Genomic DNA, 16,485 nt, shown 5'->3' with positions numbered 1-16,485 from the left:
CCCTTCAGTCCGCAGGCCGATGCTCTATCCACTAAGCCAAACCGGTTAGGGCTACATTTGTTTTCTTAAGGCTCTTGATTTATTGCCACATGGCCATAAGAATTTAAATTCCCATCAGTAGTATATAAGTGCCTGTTCCTCTGCATTCAGGAGTATTATTTTTAAGCCACTACCAATCTCAATTTATTACTTACATTTACAGTTCTTTTTTTTTTTTTAATATATTTTATTGATTTTTTTACAGAGAGGAAGGGAGAGGAATAGAGTTAGAAACATTGATGAGAGAGAAACATCGATCAGCTGCCTCCTGCACACACCCTACTGGGGATGTGCCCACAATCAAGGTACATGCCCCTGACTAGAATCGAACCTGGGACCCTTGAGTCTGCAGGCTGACGCTCTATCCACTGAGCCTACAGTTAGGGCCTACAGTTCTTTAATTTTTAATGAGGCTGAATATTTTGAGATATACTTATTGGCCCTTTATATTTCTTGTTTTATAATGTTTTTGCTTAAGTACTTTGCCCATTTTTCTATCAGGGTATATATGTTTTCCTTATCTTTTGAAGAACTTTTACTATTTTTATAATTTTAATTTTTCATAAAATAATTTATAAATACAAATATTTGATTTGCTTAATTTTTTGGTAGCAGTTGTGCTGGCCTTAATATTTGTCTATAGCAGCAGTTCTCAACCTGTGGGTCGTGACCCCTTTGGGGTGGAACGACCTTTTCACAGGGGTCGCCTAAGACCATTGGAAAACACATATATAATTACATATTGTTTTTGTGATTAATCACTATGCTTTAATTATGTTCAATTTGTAACAATGAAATTGGGGGTCACCACAACATGAGGAACTGTATTAAAGGGTCGCGGCATTAGGAAGGTTGAGAACCACTGCTCTATAGCTTGATGGAGATTTATATGTTTTGTAACTCACCTGAATATTAAGCACTCCATAAATATTGGTGAATCATTACTCAGGCAACTTTCCCATTCTATTTAAATACCATCCATTTAAATACCATCCACACCTCATCCCCCTTGGGGCACCTTTAAGTTTTCTTTAACAAATTACTTCCTAATTCATTTCCATCTTGGCAACATTCATGAAAAAATCCTTTGCTTCTTCTGAGTACACTAAAAAATTATTGCTTACTCCCCTTTAAAATATTTGCAATTTTCTAATCTGTTATGGACATTAGGTAGAACAGTGAAGAATAAAGAATAGCCAGTAAAACAACTATTGATAGTTTAAAAAGTATTTCATTTATGCCCAGCAGCATGGCTCAGAGGTTGAGCACTGACCTATGAACCACAAGGTCACAGTTCGATCCCGGTCAGGGCACATGCCCGGGTTGCGGGATTGATCCCCTTAGTAAGAGGTGTGCAGGAGGCAACAGATGAATGATTCTCTCTCATCACTGATGTTTCTATCTTTCTCTCCCTCTCCCTCTCGGAATTTTATTAAAAAAAAAATATTTTTTTAAAAAAGTATTCAATTTAAGACAGAACCCATTTAATTCACTGTTGGTATAAACAGGCACCTAGTAAGAAATTATCAGTTTTACATATTTTAGATAGAGACAAAAGAAATCAATAATAACAGTATGGTGCTCCATTACGTTTTTGCTTTTTCTCATTTCTATGTTAATAAAGTCCTACTATCTTTTGGAGTGTTTCCAATGTTTCTACATTACATAGGTTGCTTTTATATTCCAAATCCAGGTCCACAATAAATCCCTCCCTAAGGCTATAGAAGAGAGAAAACCAGTTCCTTATTTTTACCACTTCCATTTGCAGCATAACAATGACAGAAGCAAGTCTGCTCTGTATCAGTGGGTTATTCCTCAACACAGTGACTCTTAAAGGTCCAGATCCTTGCTGGGTAGCAGGTTGCACAGCATCATCGTTCCAAAGATTCATTGGCAGTTGTTTACAGCCAACACAATGATTTATCCTTATCAATAGGGAAGTCATTCAAAGAAACTCAGAGTTTAGTTTTCTAAAACATCTGCCTTTGCCCAAAAAATAAATCCTGAGTACACACAACCATAAGGAAAAAGGGAAGGCAGAGGAAAAAAGAAAGAATAACCCTTCTAATTCAAGAACAAGTAGGAAGACAGAGAGCAAATTGTAGGATGCACTCGTTCATGAGAAATGGAAAGGAAAATTACCATAATCTCATATGGAGACGTTCCCCAAATTAACACACTTTATTTTAGCAAAGTTGAAAACATTGAGATATGGGGCTGCTGATACTAGGAAAGTGGTTTTTTTACAGTTGGCTACGCAGTGTCGATTTGTACTTTATACCATTCTACTTGTATACATTTTTCACACAATTGGAAACTTTGGTTTGGTTTCTCTTAAATAGCAGCAACCTAATAATTTAATTTGTATAGTGTTTAGCAATTTATCAAGTACTTTCACATCTATCGTCTGACTGCCTCATAATCTGTCTTGCCTCACTTTATTTTTTAAACATATATTTTTATTGATTTCAGAGAGGAAGGGAGAGAGAAAAACAATGATGTGAGAGAATCATCGATTGGCTGCCTCCTGCATGCCCCCCACTGAGGATCGAGCCCACAACCCAGGCATGTGCCCTTGACTGGAATCCAACCTGGGACCCTTCAGTCTGCAGGCTGACGCTCTAACCACTGAGCAAAACTGGCTAGGGCTGTCCTACCTCACTTTAAAAACCCATCCAGACATTGCTATAGGAGGAACAAAGAAGGTACCAGATTCAGGGGTTAAGCAACCCGAGTTGCTGGGTTAGTTCAAGAACACTGGATTTGGGCTTACTGGGTGACAGTGCTTAATGTGCCCCTGACCTTTAGTAGGAGGTGGGAATGGGAGATTTTGCTGGAGACTGGAGACTCCTAGGTAAGGCATTTGAGGAATGCCTTCAACTTGGGGAAGACACTGGGTAAGATAGGATCGCTGCCCGTAATGTCCCTGACTTTCCGGCTTCCAGAGTTTAATGTACTGTTCTCCTCTATTCCCAGCTCCTCTCCAGCTCGCCATCCTCCATGCACACCCTCTAAGAGCAGTGTTTCTCTAACCATCCTACCCTGACCTTTCACATTCACTCAATCCTCACCCATTCCAATGCACATCGTTATGATACTGTAGTGTAGCGGGGACAAAGAAAATGACTCCAAAGCTTCCAAAGATGGGGGAAATGCTTGATTCTACAAGGAGGATTACCGATCAGAATGGCTCCATGTGGTCAGCTATACTATGGAGAGGCCCATGTGGCCAGGAACTGAATCCTGTTAACATTTGAGTGAGTTAGAAGTTCATCTTCCCCCAGTCAAGCCTTCAGATGAGACAGCTGTCCCAGTTGACAGCCTGACTGTAACTTCATGGGAGACTCAGAGGTGGAGGCACCCAGCTAAGCTGCTCACAGATTCCTGACCCTGTTGTTTTAACCTGCTAAGCTTTGGGGAAGTCATTACATGGTAACAAATAAGTAATACAGGTAATCAATAAACAATGACAACTAGCTCTGTCCCACAAACTACCAGCTGCTATACCTTTTCTCTTACCTACTGAGAGGGCAAATGTGCAATTTGAAGTGGGTCATTGCTTGAGAAGTTCTTTAGAATTAGACCAACAGAAGATACAGGAGTTTATGTCTAGTCTGTGTCTATATTACAGTATAAAATCTAAGAACTACTTGAAACTTATTCCCTCCCCACCTCACTTTCCCTCTTATATACACTGCAAACAGGCTGAAAATGGAACATAACATTTGTCATTTTGGCTGAAGATGGGAAAACACGTAACCCTGTTCCTAGTCAAAATAGAGGTGCAAAGGCCTGCCAAGCATTTGACTTAGAATTCTACTATGGTCAAGGATTCAAGCCTAAAAGGGCTTGAAAAAAGGGGTTTGGTTCTCAGCCATAAGGAACTTTAGGCTTTTAATGTATCCAGGATATTTCTAGAATACCTGTTTCATCAGTGCAACACTTTAAACACCCACAAACTTTCAGATCCAACATGTTCACAGCAAAAACTAGCTATTCTTAGAACCTAAATGAGATTTGGGACTTTCGACTGAATCACCTGGGAAAAAAGTCTACTGAGCAATGGATATAAAAACTAGTCTCTACTATTCCGTTTCCTGCAGTTTTGTTAACTTCATTCAGTCTGGTTAATGCCATTTTTTAAAAGTTAAACATTGTGGATAACAGTTTTAAATTTTATTTTACTTCAAATACACTGCTACTAGATTCAGGTTTTGTCCATTCTTAGTTATATCTGGATGCACTCGCTCCTTAATGTCTGAGTGCCTGTTTACCCCAGCCAACTATGCTGTAGTGCCTTGACAGGCTGTACAGTCCTTGCCCTGGTAGTATTTACATTCTCTCAGGAGACAAGCAAACACTTAATAATAATTATGATCCCTGTTATAAAAGGAAAAGAGGGACTATTAGAATACTGACAACAGAGGGATCCAATTAAGCCCAGGAGTGGGGGGGGGGGGGGGGGGGTAAAAGGTTTCCCATAAGTTGCTCAAAGGTATTTTAATGGTTCCATCTAATGAGAAAATTGTTTTTTGTGGTTTTTTTTTTTGGGGGGGGGGGGGGGGGGGGGTGGTTAGAAAAGGTTTCCCTGAGTAAGCAACACACTGATACCTAAAGAACGTAAATTAGCCAGAAATAGGGAGAAGAGGAAAATGTATGTGCGAAGTCTGAGAGGCAGGAAAGAACTAAAAGAGGAACTAAAGGGAGATAGGTATGCATATAGTTGGAGCATCAAAGGAGAACCAGTGGGAGAAGGGCAAGGAAGAGGGATGAAGATGCATAGGCAGACAAGGCCAGCTCATGCAGGAAATTAGAGGCTAATGAAGGATTTTGGATTTCATCCTAAAAGCAATGAAAGCCATTAAAAAAAAGTTCTAGACAGCATAGCCACAAAATTTCCATTTATATTTGGACATAATTCAGGCTGCCATATGGAAAACGGACTGCACAGAGAGTGAATAAAGGGAGACCAGTAAGGCAGGTAATGTGCTAATTCAGATGAAAAATAATAATAATGGCTGCTTAGACTAAGATAGTGGCAGTAAGAAGGGAGTGGGACGATCCCAAAACTATTTTTGGTTGTTTGTGGTGATGAACTGATGTGGGGAGACAGGATGAGAAAAATATCACGGATAACTTTGGCATGGTAATGTCATTCACTGAGCTAAGAAACTCTGTGAGAAGAGCACACTTTCCCTGGGTGGTAATAGGTAGTGGGGGTAAGAAGGGTGATGAGTTCAATTTTGGACATGTTAAATTTTTAATGCCTCTGTCACATTCAAATTGTGATGTTAAGTAGGTTGTCTACATGCATCAAGAACTGGAAGGTCGGGCTGAATAGGGGTCTTTGCAGATGTAACTAAATTAAAGATCTTGAGATAAGTAAATCATCCTGGATTATCCCAATAGGCCCTAAGTACAATGATAAGTGCCCTTATAAGAGAAAAGCAGAGGGAGATTTGAGACAGAGAGAAGAGGAGGAAATGTGATCATGGAGGCAGAGACTGGAGTAAAGTGACCACAAGTCAAGGAATGCCTATGGCAACAACAGTTGAAGGGGCAAAGAGCAGATTTTCCTTCTCCCACAGCCTCTTGAGGTCTAGACACACCTTGAGTTTTGACTTCTGGCCTCCAGTACTGACAGAGAGTAAGTTTATGTTGTTTTAAGCCACCAGTTTGTGGTAATTTGTAATAGCAGCCACAAGAAACTAATATACCCAGTACAGGGGTGTGTTGAAGGCTGCTGAAAGGTCAAGAGGAAGGCTGAGGAGTGTCCATAGAATTTAGGACCTTAGAGGTCTCTGATGAGTTTAATAAGAGCAGTTCCTTCTGTCCCCAAAGTCCATGCTCTTAGCCACTGCCCTACTCTCTCATACTTGCCCCACTTTAGTTCCAGAATGGTTATGCTATAAAACTCTTGATTTTTCTTAAATATTGCTAATGGGCATAGAGGAACAAGGCTGAAGAAAAATGCTGCCCTGGCCAGGTGGCTCAGTTGGTTGGAGCATCATCCCATACACCAAAAGGTTGTGGGTTCAATCCTGGGTAGAGGTGTGAATAGGAAGCAGCTGATCACTATTTCTCTCTCACATCACTGTTTCTCTCTCCCTTCCTCTCTCTCTCTCTAAAAATCCATGAACATATCATCAGGTGAGGATTAACACGTTAAGCGCCATGTCAGTCACCGGTGACTGGCACTATACTTTCTGTTTGGACCTCATCAGTCTCCAGCCGCCAGCATATCGGTGAAATTGGATATCACGGGCTAAACGGAAAGGAAGACAAAACAGGCTTGACGCTTAACGTGTTAAAAAAATAAAAATTAGGACTACAGAGTGTTCTTCATAAAGTTAAATTTATTCTGTATTGAATTAAGGCTTTCCTATGTTTTTTGGTGTTAAAATATCCTTTTATAAAATGATATTAATTAGAATGTTTTTACAATCCTTACTTTAAAAAATTGTAATCCTAGTTGTCCTCAAAATATTTTTGGAAATTTACTGGCCTGTGAAATCCTAAAGATTGAGTATCTCTGATCTAATCACTCTTAGAAATTATTTGTGATATGCAGCCAAGCTTTAGAAGCACTGGTCTAGTCTGTAGGGTCTAGTTCTACTCTTCTTTTCCTCGCTCCAAGTCATGTCTGAGGGGAAAGGGGAATAAAACAGGAATGTTTCCAAGTAGGGAGTCTGCCCAACCCACTGTCTGCAATACCAGCTATTCCTTCAATAGTCAGTGTGGACCAGCTGATCAACTTGAAAAGTGAGGCTGCTAGAACAACAGAAATTAGGTAGCAGACAAGCGAGAAAAACTTGTTGAAGCTAATCTCCTCTATGAAAAGGTGTGGCTTCCAGAGTTTGCTTTCTCTTCAACTTGAAACTTCTACATGATGCCTAAGTTCAGAAGAGGTATCTTTGTCTTTATTTAAAACAAAAAATAAAACAATTAAAAATATGTGTGTTAAGTATGTACATATGTGTGTATATCTATCTATTCCTTCATAACTGTCTCCTGTGTCCAGCTTTATGCCAGGTCTATGATTTTGGCCTTCATTTTTCATCTGCAGAGGGATTATAAGAATTACTAGTATTACCTCAAACAATGCAATGACAAATCATTAAAACAAAAATCCACTTCTGATGTTTTATGCAGCAGACTCTATTCTCCAACATTCCAATAAGATCAGATAATTCCAGTGATTTCTTTCTTTTAAAGTTTCTCTTATTCTCTTACGTTAGTTTTTAAAAATCTCCAAAAAAATCTTTAAAATGCACACAAATCTTTCAATTTAATAAGCACTCAAAGTTCTCTGACATTAAAAAATATTACTGGACCCTTCTAAAGCAAGGCTAAATAGTAAGTGACGGATAAAAGGGACATATAAATAACCCCTATTTTCATGGGATTAATCACAAAATTCTATCTGACCAATGACCTCTGGTCTCTAAGCCATGTAAATGAAACATTTTCTCACCTGACATTTGACTAAGACAATCATGAAAAGAGAATTGTGTTGTGTCACTGTGTATTACTAATTAACTGAATGCAACACTATGCTGGGAGCAGAAAGTTGGTCTTTCATGATTTGCACCATAACCTATGCAATACTCCCACACCAAATTCAGCTTTCATCTAGAACCAGATTTCTAGTATTTACAGTTAGTATACAGCAGTGGTTCTCAACATACAGTTCCTGTCGCAGCAGCATCAGTATCACCTTAGATGGGAACTTGTTAGAAATGCAAATTCTCAGGCCCCCAACCTATACCTGTTGAATCAGAAATTCTGCGTTTGAACCTAGAAATCTTTGTTGCAATAAGCCCTCCACGTGATTCTGAAACAAACTCAAGTTTGAGGATCACTGGTATACAGCAAGTAGGTCCAAAGCCAGGGGTATTGTATATTCTATCTTAATATGAAATGAAGACGTCCAATAAAAAAACAATCTCCTCACAACTCCCACCCTCAAGCCAATGTGTTTTCTGTTTATGAGTTAAATAAGAAAACAAGCTGCAATGAGAGATTTCATCTGAAATGTATACTTCGGCATCAGTTCCCATCCAGCCTGATTATATACAATACATTGTCATACATCTAAAGTCCTAAAAAAGGATCTTTATAAAGTGAGCCTCCGACACTAGGGATTCTATAATTTCTAATCAACTAGGTCTTAATATATCAAACTTACTAGAGAAGTAAAGTGGAGTTATTTGCTCTACCTTAGAACTGCATTCGACAGGGAGCTAAAGTTTAGGATTTTGTTCACCTTTATACTTCTAAGTTAATACAATTAGATCAAAATATCCCATTCTCCATAAGCTTCTAGCACGGCAAAGTTTCACTGCATAACTTCTTGCTTTCAGTGAGAATAAAGCAGACCCCTGGTGGGCACATTACATATCTTCAAGACTGCAGATCTAAACAGTTATATCTGTTCAATATTAAAACAAAGGTCCTATAAACTCTCAAATAGTGAGTATACTGTCACAGTACTAGCCTCAGTAATAAAAAGACACCACTATCTCACTAAAGTCAGCTCTCACTGGATATTTACATTTGGTTCTGCTCCCATTTACACTAAAATCTCTATGTTAAAACTCACTATCCCTGAAATAATGACATTTTCAATGTTGGGCAAAACCAGTCTGTAGTCCACACAGCACCTACTTTCAAAAAGCAGGCTATTCCCATGCAACTGTTCCAGAGCACAAAGACATGAAAAGAGTTTTCTAATGGTTAGTATATAGGTAACTCAACACATTAAAAATAACAAAAATACCACAAAAGAAAATTATAGACCTATTTTTATGCTACAAACATGTAAGTTCAAATAAAGCATGAGCAAATAAAATCAAGAAATTTATTTAAAAATAAAACCACTTTGATTAAATAGGCTCAGTCCAGAAGTGCAAAATGGTCTAAAATTTGAGAAATATAAAGCCCAGCCGGCATGGCTCAGTGGTTGTGTGCTGACCTATGAACAAGGAGGTTGCGGTTCAATTCCCGGTCAGGGCACACACATGCCTGGGTTGTGGGCTTGATCTCCAGTGGAGAGCGTGCAAGAGGCAGTTCATCAATGATTCTCTCTCATCACTGATGTTCCTCTCTCTCTCTCTCTCTCTCTCTCTCTTCCTCTCTGAAATCAATAAAAAATATATTAAACAAACAAACAAAAAATCAAAAGAGAAATGAAGGCAACTGATGGTTAGGTAGTTTTGCCCAAGGTCATTCAAATAGAAAACTGGCAAAGACAAATTTCAAACCCAGATCTTCTGACTTCAAATTCAGTGAGCTATCAAAAACATGATCATTGCTTCCTTAATTTTGTTAATCCTCACCCAAGAGGATATTTTCCCATTGATTTTTAGGGAGAGTGGAGGAGAGAGGAAAAGACAGAGAGAAACATCGATGTGAGAGAAACACATTGATTTGCCTCCTGCACGGGCCCTGACCAGCCAGGGCCGGGAGGAGCCTGCAACCAAGGTATGTGCCCTTGACTGGAATCGAACCCGGGACCCATTGCTCAGCAAGCTGATGCTCTACCCACTGAGCAAAACTGGCTGGGGCTGCTTCCTTAATTTTAACAATTCCTTGGGAGTTAATCACACAATTGACAGAGGAGTTAAAATTACATAGTATAAGGACTCAGTCCCTAATGCTCATATAATCAAATTTATTGGAAGGAGAACATTGGCATACAACCCCCAAATATCCAGAGTCAGAAGAAGGTGTGGATTTTCAGTATGCTCCTAAATAAAATGCCTAATTGGCAAAATATATGTCTAATATGACCCAATATGAATGCATAAAAAAAAGCAGCATCCTCTCAAGTGGGAAGTTCTCACTTTCAAGACGACCTTTGCCTTTGCCCCAGCATTGACTTCTATTCTGGTTTTGCAACACCCCAGGGTGTCACCAGCGGAATTTCAAAATATGAATAAGCCATACTTTTCAATGAGGGGCTGTGCGTTTATATAACTTTTTAAAAACTTGGAACTTATTGACCAAGATGATGACTTGGTTAGAATATATTTTTTCTCTTCAAATGTCTCTCCTTCTTTCCTATAAGATTATACAGATTATTTTATAATGCACATGGAGAGCACTAATACTAGTAAATCATGGTTTGGTAAAAATATATTTTAATGCATCATTCCTCAAACTATCCTATATAATAAAAGCCTAATAGGCTAAGTGTCTGGTCATCCATTCAACCAAAGCATAATATGCTAATGATATGCTAAGGCCACTCAACCGCTCACTATGACTTGCACTGACTACCAGGGGGAAGACGCTCCAACTGGTAGGTGAGCTTGCTGCTGGGGTCTGGCCCATGGGGACTGAGCGAGCCGGGCTGGACACGCCCCTCGCGCATCCCTCCCTAGCCCCAATTGTGCACCAGTGAGGTCCTCCGACCTGGCCTGTGCCCTCTCGCAATCTGGGACCCCTCGGGGGATGTCCAAGAGGCGATTTCGGCCCAACCCTGCAGGCCAGGCTGAGGGACCCCACTGGTGCACGAATTCGTGCACTGGGCCTCTAGTGCAGGGATGGCAAACCTATGACACGCGTGTCAGAGGTGACATGCGAACTCATTTTTTTGGTTGATTTTTCTTTGTTAAATGGCATTTAAATATATAAAATAAATATCAAAAATATAAGTCTTTGTTTTACTATGGTTGCAAATATCAAAAAATTTCTATATGTGACACGGCACCAGAGTTAAGTTAGGGTTTTTCAAAATGCTGACACGCTGAGCTCAAAAGGTTCACCATCACTGCTCTAGTGTCTCATATAATACTGTTCAAAAAGATGTTTAGGTATGCTGCAGGGGTGGGAGAGGTAGGAGGAGGGAGGAGAAGCCATGGGTAAATGTAATGTACCCCTTTTGGAGATCCACAATTCACAATGGACAATAATATAATAAAGGCTCTAGAGAAGTCCAGCATTACAGAAACCTTTGGTTAAACAAGTTTATTTTGACACAAAATTCTTCTATTATAACTATTCACATTTTGTGTTTATAAAAACTGTTTGAATAAGTGTAACTATTAATTAAAACCCACAACAGCCCTAACCGGTTTGGCTCAGTGGGTAGAGCGTCGGCCTGCGGACTGAAAGGTCCCAGGTTCGATTCCGGTCAAGGGCATGTACCTTGGTTGTGGGCACATCCCCAGTAGGGGGTGTGCAAGAGGCAGCTGATCGATGTTTCTCTCTCATTGATGTTTCTAACTCTCTATCCCTCTCCGTTCCTCTCTGTAAAAAATCAATAAAATATATTTTTTTATAAAAACCACAACAGATAGCAAAAATGGGTAATTCTTAAAGCTCTCCTACCACAAAATATTCTTTAAAGAATCCCTAATTTCAGTTTAGTGAACTCCTTCCTCTTCACCTACCAATGCCTAGCTCAATTATCACCTCATTTGAAGAATTTTCCCCCAGCACTTCCTATATTACTATTCCTTTTTCCTTATTTAGACAGCATTTTATTCATATACTAGAAGCCCGGTGCATGAAATTCATGCACGGGTAGGGTCCCTAGGCCTGGCCTGCAATCAAGGCCAATCAGGTTCCCTGCTCTCCGCCTCCCTGCCTCCTCCTTCCCTTGCTCCCTCAGCGCTCCCCTGCTGCCGTTGGTGGTTTGCCATGTTCTGCGCCACCCCCTGGTGGTCAGCGCACGTCATAGCAAACGATCAAACTCCCGGTCTCCTGTTTAAACTCCCGAAGGGACACTTTGCATATCAGCCTTTTATATGTATAGATTACCTCACTTATCATATGATAAATCAGTTCATCCATCTTTCTCCTTGTTAGCTTGTGAGCTCTTTCAGAATACAGTTTGATTATATTTTGAGAACCTTGAAAAGTATAGAACACATGTAAGTTTCATGATGAAGTAAATAATTTCACTGAAGTGTAATAGTTCCCAGAATTCAATACTTATATTTCTAAACTGTTACTGATACCCTGCCAACTACTTGAGAAAGTTTCTCCCTAAAACTTACATTCATAGCTGAGCAGCTGCGGTCATGGTTAACTCAGTTGTGACATGCCCTCTAGCTAAGCCCATTCATAGTTATTTCCTCAAGTGATTTCCGTTTGCTTGCTTTTCGTGTTTTGTTTTTTTTAATCAACTAGGAATGTTCAGTAACCAACCTTATTATCTTTTCATATCTCTGTGCCTTTGCGCATGCTGGTCCGTACTTAGCATGCTGTCTCAACTTTTATTCACTTGGAAGACATTCCTATTTATCCTTTACAAATGAGCTTAAGAAATACCTTCTCTAGGAAACCTTCTATATTCCCATCCTTTCAGAAAGAGTTAGAAATTCCTCAAGTCATACACTTGTGCCTCTATTACTATATAACAGGCACTGAACTAAGTGCCAAGGATAGAAGAATGAGGATGTGGATCCTGCCTCATGGAGCTCAGTCTAGGAAGGAAGACAGCCATATGAACAAATATCTGCACTATATTACATGCAACACCAAAAGGAAGATTTATGGAATACTGTGGCATGTGTCAGTTACTTTGTTAGGTGCTTTATTGAACATTATCTATGATCATGTGATAGGTATTTGAATTGGACAGACATTCAATTGGACAGACTAAGGACTCCCATAGTCTTAACTGTCTTCTGAAGAAACTGTCTCCAAGGGGTTCTTTTGTATATTCTATAATCTGTGGGACAGATAATGCATGAAACCAATCCTACTTCTTCTTCTTATTTTTTAAGATATAATTTTCTTGTTTTCAGAAAGGAAGGGAGAAGGGGAGATAGAAAGAAACATCAATGATGAGATAGAATCATTAATAGGCTGCCTCCTGCACTCCCCCCACTGGGGTTCCAGCCTGAAACCCGGGCATGTGACCTGACTGGGAATTGAACCGTGACCTTCTGGTTCACAGGTTGATGCTCAACCACTAAACCACACTGACTGGGCCAATCCTACTTCTTTGACCATAAAAGACTGGACCAGGACTCAGAGTCCTAACTAAGGACAGATTGAACTTGAAGGAGGAAATAATCTAGGACGTGGCTTGGCTCAAAAGGAAGTGTTATGCACAGGGTAGAACAGAAATGTCCTGGAAGTCAGTATTCTAAGGGATGTGAAGTGGGAGGGGGCACAATAGGTTTCACTGTGGTCAAGTTACAGTGGGGCCTTGACTTACGAGTTTAATTCGTTCCGTGACAGAGCTCGTAACTGAAATCACTCGTATGTCAAATCAAAAGTGAACGAGTGAGACACTTGATGCTGGGCCGATGTTGTGGCGATCACTGTGACATCCGCTGCGCCAACTAGCGGTGGGGTATCTGAAGCTGGCTCGTAACCCGAATTTTAGCTCGCAACTCAAAGCAAAAAATCCGCCGAGAGACAGCTGTATCTCGAAAAACTCGTTAGTCAGGACACTTGTAAGTCAAGGCCCCACTGTAATCTATAATTCCAACCTGGACCTCTCCCCTGAGCTCCAGACTGCTAGCTATCTGTCCCTCTTACTTAAATAACACACCTATAAGGGCAGGAGCTTAATCTCTAGTTTGTTTACCACAGTCTAGACCAGACCCTGACTTACAGTAAATGCTTAATAAAAAATTGTTGAATAAAAGAATAAGTGAATGAACTCTCAAAGAAGCTAAGGAATCTACAGTGGACAGGGGGGAGGGGGAGCTTAGGGAGGAGGGCTAACAGGAAATAGACTCCAGGGATCATTTACAAGTACAGTTGATCCTCATTATTTGTGGATCCTATATTTAAAAATTCACCTACTTGCTAAAATTTATTTGTAATCCTAAAATCAATGGCACTTTCACAGTCATTTACAGACATACACAGAATGGCAAAAATTTCCAGCTACGGCAGAACAAGGCAGTGCTCTCTGCCTTCTTTCAGCTCTCATATTGAGATGACTAAAAGACACAGACGGTAGGGGGCAGTGCAGTGTAGTGCAGTGCAAGGAGCTTTGCCCCTGGAGCCAGTAAGAAAGGGTTTGAATCCTAACTCTGGCACCTGTTAGGGGGTGGCCTCAGGGAAGTCACTTAACACTTCTGAACCTCATTTTCTCTTTTTAAAAATAAGAAAACAGAATCTACCAGGATGAGTTGTATTTAGTATTTAAAATTATTTTTCCCGAGAACAATGGTTCATTATTTGCTAATTTAGTGACCTAGGTGACTTTATAGACCATAATCACTGTGAATAATGTGAATCTACTGTCATTCTTTATAACAAACTAACAGAAAGAGATAAAAAAAACAATTATTTGGATGGAGTAGAGGTCAGTGGCAAACTTCAAGAAGATTTTAAAATAGAACCTCATCAGGCACATAGACTGTGGAAAAGGCTTCCAGAGGAGAGAACAGCACCTACAGAGAGAAGCCAAGGTGTGTGAAATAAACATGAGGTCCAGGAAAACGGCACTTCAGAACGTCCAGAGCAGCAGACGTGGCAGGGGCCACAGTGCCTGTCCGGGTCCTGTTCACATCCTGTCCTGCAGCACTTCCTCTACCTTTCATTCTCAGTGTACAGGTCTTCCATTAAATTATGAACTCCTTAAAGGCAAGATCTCTACGAAGAAATCATAACTATAGTCCTTTAAATCTGCAAACAAGTAATTTATAAGTACAAATCCACATGAAAAGAAAGGACAAAAACAACTTTGGTTTTCAACTGCAGCCTTATATACTAACTCACAATAGCGACCCACCAATAAGCTTGTTATTTGTCCAGGACGTTTCTTTTTTGACTGCTAGTAATTCTGTCAGAAATTCTTTTTATTGTTCTAAACATCTGGGCATTTGTTGAAATAGCTTTAAGATCTTCCTCTTTTTAGTGTGATTTATTAATAGGGCTCAAACATATGGTCCATCAAACAATGATGCCTTTTCATAGTAAAGATCCCTTTTAACTCACTCTACTAGACTTCCTTCTCTACATACAAGATACAGTCTTACCATAGCAAAATACAGGGAAGCACACTGATATAGATGTTACAAATAGAATAAGAAAAACAGTAAGAATTTTTCACAAAAACCTGCAAAGTTCTGACCAAAACAGTGTGGACATGATTAAATTCACTGCTTACAAGTCACCACTGAGAACTAGGAAAAACAATTCCAATTTATGTGAAGCCATGACATTAAGCACGGTTAGAATCTACAAGGTTTTGTACACGTGTATTTTCTCTTTTCCACATGCACTCTCTCTCAGGCATGCACAGCCAAGGAGCCATCAGACTTTTCCCAACACTTCAATTTCCTGCATCTCCCAAAACAAAACCCTGCAATACCTAGGTTAGTATTTTTAAAACTCTAAAGTCTCAATCAAATCTAAGTGTGGTGAGTTACTTTTTCCCCCATAAAATTCTTGGCATAATTTTATTTAGGCACAACATACTAGTAGTTTGTACTACCATCTAGAACATATGGCTACAATCAACACTATTGAAACCCAAAAGGATACACTATGAAGGTGAATACAATTCTCGTGAAAGTGGAATAGAGAATGTTATTTTTAAACAGTTTCAAGCTAGTATCATCCATAGGCTGGGCGTGATCAAATCACACTGTGCTCATGTAAGTTCTATAATTTACGATCAACTAGAGTGGCCAGGCCCTCGCACTGCAAACTCTCTGCCACCCCAGTTAAGCTGTTTAAAATGCAATCCAATTCTGTCTACTTAAAAAAAAATAATAACAACACATTTTAAATTTCTCGCTGCCGGTAATCCTTCTCTCCTGCGTTTTCAGAAATGATCACCAAAACAACCGTATGGGACGAAGATTCTAGAGAGGACATTAACGACCCGAGGCTATTTGTAAGTAAGACAAGAATGGCTTACCTTTAACAGAACCGATTCAAGTTCCCACTGTAAAGTTTCCCTGGACAGTGTCTTCTGCTTCTCCGGTGCTCACCTTCCAGCTGCCTGGAAGGGACCAGCGGAAAATGTTAGTTTCCATGAGAGATCGGGGTGAAATCTAGGGGGTGGGAGGAGGTTAAAGGACTCACTCGCGGAGGGGAAGGCAGAAGAGAAGCGGCCCAGGTCCCTAACGCAACTAGGGGATCAAGAACGGGGGCGGGAGTAAAAGGGGTGGTGGGAGCAGAAGAAGAAACGCAACACCCGCACGGGGGCCGCGAAGGGGGGAGGGGCCACGATGCGCATCTCCCCGCCTTCCCGCTCGGGGAAGGGGACAAGGGATGCCGCACTGCTTCGTGTGCCTCGGAGGAAAGGGACTCGCAAGCCAGAGACGTCAGTGTTAGCGGGGGGCTTCGGGGGCCCAGGGAAGTTGGGGGTGGGAGATGGAGAGCGCGCCTTTGCAGGAAAAAAAAACGACGAAGAAGATAAGGGGCACCGCAGTTGACGCGACGTGGGACCTGCCGGTTTGCCCTCCCCGCCGGAGCTCGGACAGGCGCGCGCCGCCCCTCACAGTCCGAGGGCGGCGGAAA

The 16,485-nt window shown here is 40.5% G+C and overlaps 1 protein-coding gene across 1 annotated transcript in view; it reads right to left on the bottom strand.

The window, feature by feature from the left end:
* PAIP2B (poly(A) binding protein interacting protein 2B) overlaps positions 1 to 16,485 on the bottom strand; it is a 23,248-nt gene that overhangs the window by 6,548 nt on the left and 215 nt on the right. The window contains exon 2 of the mRNA XM_005867779.2: positions 15,881 to 15,964. The gene's annotated coding sequence lies outside the window, so the exon portion shown is untranslated. The remainder of the gene's footprint in view (positions 1 to 15,880; positions 15,965 to 16,485) is intronic.

Source organism: Myotis brandtii, unplaced genomic scaffold (assembly GCF_000412655.1).
Source record: "Myotis brandtii unplaced genomic scaffold, ASM41265v1 scaffold251, whole genome shotgun sequence".
Lineage (NCBI taxonomy): Eukaryota > Metazoa > Chordata > Mammalia > Chiroptera > Vespertilionidae > Myotis > Myotis brandtii.
This window is presented reverse-complemented; position numbering and strand designations above follow the sequence as displayed.